Genomic DNA, 5,754 nt, shown 5'->3' on the forward strand with positions numbered 1-5,754 from the left:
TTTTTTTTTTTTTTTTGTGGTACACGGGCCTCTCACTGTTGTGGCCTCTCCCGTTGCAGAGCACAGGCTCCGGACGCACAGGCTCAGTGGCAATGGCTCATGGGCCTAGCTGCTCCGCAGCATGTGGGATCTTTCCGGACCAGGCACGAACCCGCGTCCCCTGCATCGGCAGGCAGACTCTCAACCACTGCACCACCAGGGAAGCCCCTGGATCCTTTTTTATTTGAAGAATGAAGGCCTTAAGACCCTGGAGGGAGAGCAGAAAGCCTGGAACCCCTAAGACATTGTGAAAACCAATGTGGATGAAGGGTAGGTAAAAGGGGAAAAAGCCCTCCATTTCAAGAGAAGGGACAAGAAACCATCTGACTGAGGACATTAGGGGTCTCTTATGCCTCATACCTGGGTGAGAGGTAGGATCATTAAGAAAGTCTTACCTCTGAGATGCAGAGACACAGAGCCTGCCTAGGACAGAAGCTGGACTAAGACAACAAACAATCCCCTTCCTCTTTCCCCCATCCCCCATCCCCAGCAAGGTGGAGAGCACCAGGTAACAAGCAACAGCAGTCTTCTTCTGAGGGAGGGGCCAGCCCTTTCTAAGGCACAGGTGCACAGCTAAGACATAAAGCTGAACATGAAGCAGGAATGTTGAGAAAATCCCTCTGCCAAGCCAGCCTCCATGTAAGTACAGGTCATGCTAGATGAGTTTGAAAAAAGTGGCACATTGAAGGTAATCAGAACAGTAATAAAACCGAAACCCAACTCAACTCCTGACTAGATTGACTATCCCCCTTTTACCACTACTCCCTCCCCGCTCACCATGTGTGCACGCATGCACACGAGCACATGCACACACAGTCCAGTGACTTAGCAGAAGTAAAACTGCACTCATTTTCAACTTCCAGACACAAATACTATTTGACTCAGTCTCTACTTTGTTACATATGATGTCTAGCATTCGATGAAAAATTACAAACATGCAAGAAAGAGAATTCATTCTTAAGAGACAAAATAATCAACACAATCAGACTCATAAGTGACTCAGATGTTGGAACTATTCAACAGGGAATTTAAAGCAATTGTGATTAATATGTTAAAGGTTCTTTTGGAAATAGTGTACAACATGTACAATCAGATGGGGATATCAGCAAAGACACTGAAACTATAAGAAATAGCCAAATGAAAATACTAGGGGAAGAATGTGGTAGCAGAGGTAAAGAATGCTTTGGCTTATCAGTAGACTCAGTACATCTGAGGAAAGAAATGGTGAACTTGAAGATAGATCAATAGAATTTACCTAAACTGAAATACAAAGAAAAAGGAGTGGGGAAAAAAGAAAACAACCAAAACTGAGCATCTAAGATCTGTGAGACAATATTAAACAATCTAAGATATGTGGATTTTTTGGAATCTAAGGAGAAGGGAGTGAGGATGAGACAGAAGACATATTTGAAGAGATAATGGCTTAGAATTTTCCAAAAATAATGAAATCATCAAACCAAGAAGCTCAGAGAATGCCAAGAAGGATAAATCCATATCTAGATAATCATATTCAAGCAACTAAAAACCAAAGATGAAGAAGGAATCTCAAAGGTATCCAGAGAAATAAAACATATTACATACAGAAGAACAAAACAAAAATTCATAGATGTTTTACTTTGCTAGGGGTGCCATAACAAAATACCACAGACTAAGCAGCTTAAAAAACAGAAATTAATGTTCTCACAGTTCTGGAGGCTAGAAGTCCAAGATCAAGGTGCTGGCAGTGTTGGTTTCATCCAAGGTCTCTTGCCTTGGCTTGCAGATAGTCACCTTCTTGCTGGGTCCTCACATGGTCTTTCCTCTATGCATGTGAATCCCTGGGGTCTCTCTGTGTTCACATTTCCTATTGTTATAAGAGTACCTGTCAAATTGGAATAGAGGCTACCCTAATGGTCTGATTTTAACTTCATTGCCAAATACAGTCACATTCTGAGGTACTGGGGATTAGGGCTTCAACATATGAATTTTGGAGGGACATTGTTCAGCCCATAACAATAGACTTCTCATCAGAAACTAGAAGACATTGGAGCCTTTGAAGTGCTAAAAGGAAAAAAGTCAACCCAGAATTCAGTGAAAGTACCTATCAGAAACAAAGAAAAAATAATGAAACAAAATGTTTTGTTAGACAAATGAAACCTGAGAGATTTCATTGCCAGAAAACCTGCATTACCAGAAATGTTAAAGGAAGTCCTCCAGGTTGAAGGAACACGATACCAGATAAAAACCTGGATCTACACAAGAAAATGGAGATCTTTGGAAATGGCTAAAATGAAAGTAAATATGAAAGACATTTTTTCTTATTTTTGATTGCTCTAAAAGGTAGGTGGCTATCGGTAAAGGAGTAGCAGTGTAGTTTGGTTTACAAGTATGTGTAAAATTAAGATATATGAAAACAATAGCAAAAAAGAAGGGGGGAAGAAATTGGGAATATACTGTTGCAAGGTTAGGTTCTGATACTAAACATGAAACAATATTATTTGGAGTTGTATATATTATAAACCCTAGGGTAACCACTAAAAATTTTCACAGAAGAGATTTTTAACAAAAGCCAATTGTGGAAATATAAAGCAAGAAGAAAAAAAGCAGAAGAAAAAGGAGCAAAGAACAGACAAAACAAATAGAAAACAGCTAGCAAGATGGTTGACCACAGCCCAATCATATCACTAATTATATTAAATGTAAATGGTCTGAATGCACCAATGAAAAAAACAGAGATTGGCAGGATGAATTTAAACAATGACCCAACTGTCTACAAGAAACTCATTCAATAATAATGACATGGGTAGATTGAAAGTGAATGAATAGAAAAAGATATACCATGCAAACACTAATCAAAAGAAAGTTGTAGTGGTTATATTAATATCAGACAAAGTGAAATTCAGAACAAGGACTATTACCAGGGATAAAGAAGAACATTACATGATGACAAGGGGTCAGTGCATCAAGCGGGCATAAAAATCCTAAATGTGTATACACCTAACAATGGAGCCTTGAAATTTGTTGCAGCTAGAGGGAAAAATAGACAAATTTACAATTATAGATGAAGGTTTTAGCACTCCTCTCTCCTCTATAATTGGTAGAACAAGGCAGTATAAAATCATTAAGGATATAGAAGACTGAAAGAACTCTATCAACAATGACCTAATTGACATTTATCATAAAGTAAACCCAATAACAGCAGAATACATTCTTTTCAATTGCACATGGAACATTCACCAAAATAGACTATATTCTGGGCCATAAAACAAACCTTTAAAATTTTGAAATAATTGGAATCATACAAAGTAAGTTCTCTGATCATAATGGAATTAAATGAGAAATTAACAGAAAAATATCTGGAAAATCCCTAAATATTTGCAATAAATCAACACACCTCTAAAGAATCCATGTATGGACCAAGGAGAAGGTTATGAGGAAAATTAGAAAATATTTTTAATTGAATAAAAGTGAAAATAAAACATATAAAAATTTGTGGAATGCAACTAAAGCAGTATGTAAAGGGAAATATATAGCATGTAATTATCAATAAACATATTTTTCTTATTTTTCTTTCCCTATTGTATTGGCCATTATCTCCAATACTTTATCCAGTATTGGGTAATAGTGGTGTCCTTATCTTGTTCCTAATCTTAAAAGGCAGGACTCTAAAGTTCCTTCATTAAGTATTACATTAGGGGTTTTGGTACAGAATTTTTACCAAGAATGTTCTTTACTATTCCTAGCTTGTTATTTTTTATCTTAGTAAGCATGAACCTCATCAAATGTTTTTCTGCATCAACTGAGATAATCACATTATTTTCCCCCTTTAGTCTATTATGTCAAAAAATACAATAATATATTTTCTGATATTGATTTTCTGATGGTGTTCCTTACATTCTTGGTTATGATATATTGTTTTAATGTATTTTATTTGTTTATTCTATAATTTTATCTAATATATTTAACAAATTAATTTAATACATTTTATGTATTAGATACATTTAATATTGTAGAATTGATTGACTAATATTTTATTTAGGATTTTTGAATCTACATGCATAGGTAAATTGGGACCATAATCTGCTCTTTGTATTCTCCTTTCTGTCTCCCTCTTTAGCTGTCACCACCTTGTTGTACCCATTCTCTCCCAACAAAGTGCTTTTCCATCTTACTTCTTCCTCAAGGCTAGAAGTCTTTCTTCTGGGAAGTTTGGTGCAAACAGAATATTTTTGTTAGTTATTATGCTGAGAAATTTAGTTTCCTTAGCCTCAAGTCTCATTGTAAGAAAAACCCAATGTGTTGTCATTCATAGTCAAAATGCCATTAATGTGTTTCCTTGGGGTTTTTTCTTAAGCTCTCCAAAGGATGAGTGGAAGCTTTGAAATGACAGATTGCCTTTAATACTTCAAAATTCAAGATCACATTTTAGAAAGGGCTCAGGTCAGAGAACTTTTGCTTCTCATTCCAACCTATAGTCTCTGTAAGTGGGAGGGGACACCAGATTTTATCCATTTCCAGAGCAAATCCTTGAAGGTATGCCCCTATCATTATATCACAAACTAGTTGGTCATTCAAGTGGAAAGGGGATATATATAAGGAAAGCATTCAAAGGGCTGAGTTGAAAGACTCCTGTTTCCACTTCTTTAAAAGGAAAAAAAAGAAATATTTGTTCTTTCATTTCTTGAGATGGAGTGCATTCATTCATTCTTCCACTCAACAAATATTTTAGGGCCTAGTATGTGTCAAGCACTTTTCTAAGGGCTGAGGATATGACACTAAAAAGCAGTGAACAAAAAGATAAAGGAACAGGCTTCATGGAGTTTACCATGGAGTGAAAGAGACAGACTCACACACATAAATACATAGTTTAAAACCAGGTAGTGGTAAATGTTTGTAAGAAAAAATGGTAAAGAAACAAAAAAAAAAGTGGCATAAGATGCAATTATGAATTACGGTCTAGAAAGGACTCTCTGAGGCCTTCTTTTTCAGTCCTTATTCTACTTTTTCCATATCTTTTCTTCATCTCTGAGGAGTTGACACTTGAGCAGATACCTGAGTGAAGTGAGGTAGCCAGCTACGCAGATGCCTGATTGAAGAGTTGTACAGAGAGAAGGGAGAACAGATACCCTGATGTGTTTGTATACTTGGCTCTTGTGAGGAACAGGAACGTAGCAGGTGTGACTAGAACAACATGGGAGAGAAGAGATGCAGGGTGACTGGGTCTGAAACACAGGCTGGGGCCATATGGTGTAGGACCTTGTAGACTGTGGTAAGAGGTTTCCAGAGTGCCTACTTTCTCTGAAATGCCAGGGGAGACTTATTCTTGGACACACACAAATAGGAATATGCTTAAATGTAGCCTCCAGTGGAGTCTTTGGGTCTGGGGGACATTTCTGTTTTTGTTGTGTATTTTATTGTTAGAAGAACTCCTTTGGGTGGGTACACGGGGAAATTAGGTGACCTGGATAAATGCCCAAATCCATTGCTGACCCTGCAAGTACCACAGGGAGGTTGAAGAGGGCTGGGATTAATGTAGGTAAGGGCTGCTTCAGGGAGGATGTAGATGTATATTATGTGCCTTAGTTCTGGGTGCACTAGCCGTAATGGGGTCACTCTGGAAATTTTTTTAAGAAACATCACTTTTTCTCCTCCAGATTACTTCCTTCTTCTAGCAAAAGAGACATCTGTTTCTATGTATAGAAAAAGCTTTAGACTCTGAATTATAGTGTGGTAATT

The sequence above is a fragment of the Neophocaena asiaeorientalis genome, unplaced genomic scaffold (assembly GCF_003031525.2).
Source record: "Neophocaena asiaeorientalis asiaeorientalis breed wild unplaced genomic scaffold, Neophocaena_asiaeorientalis_V1.1 scaffold134, whole genome shotgun sequence".
NCBI lineage: Eukaryota > Metazoa > Chordata > Mammalia > Artiodactyla > Phocoenidae > Neophocaena > Neophocaena asiaeorientalis.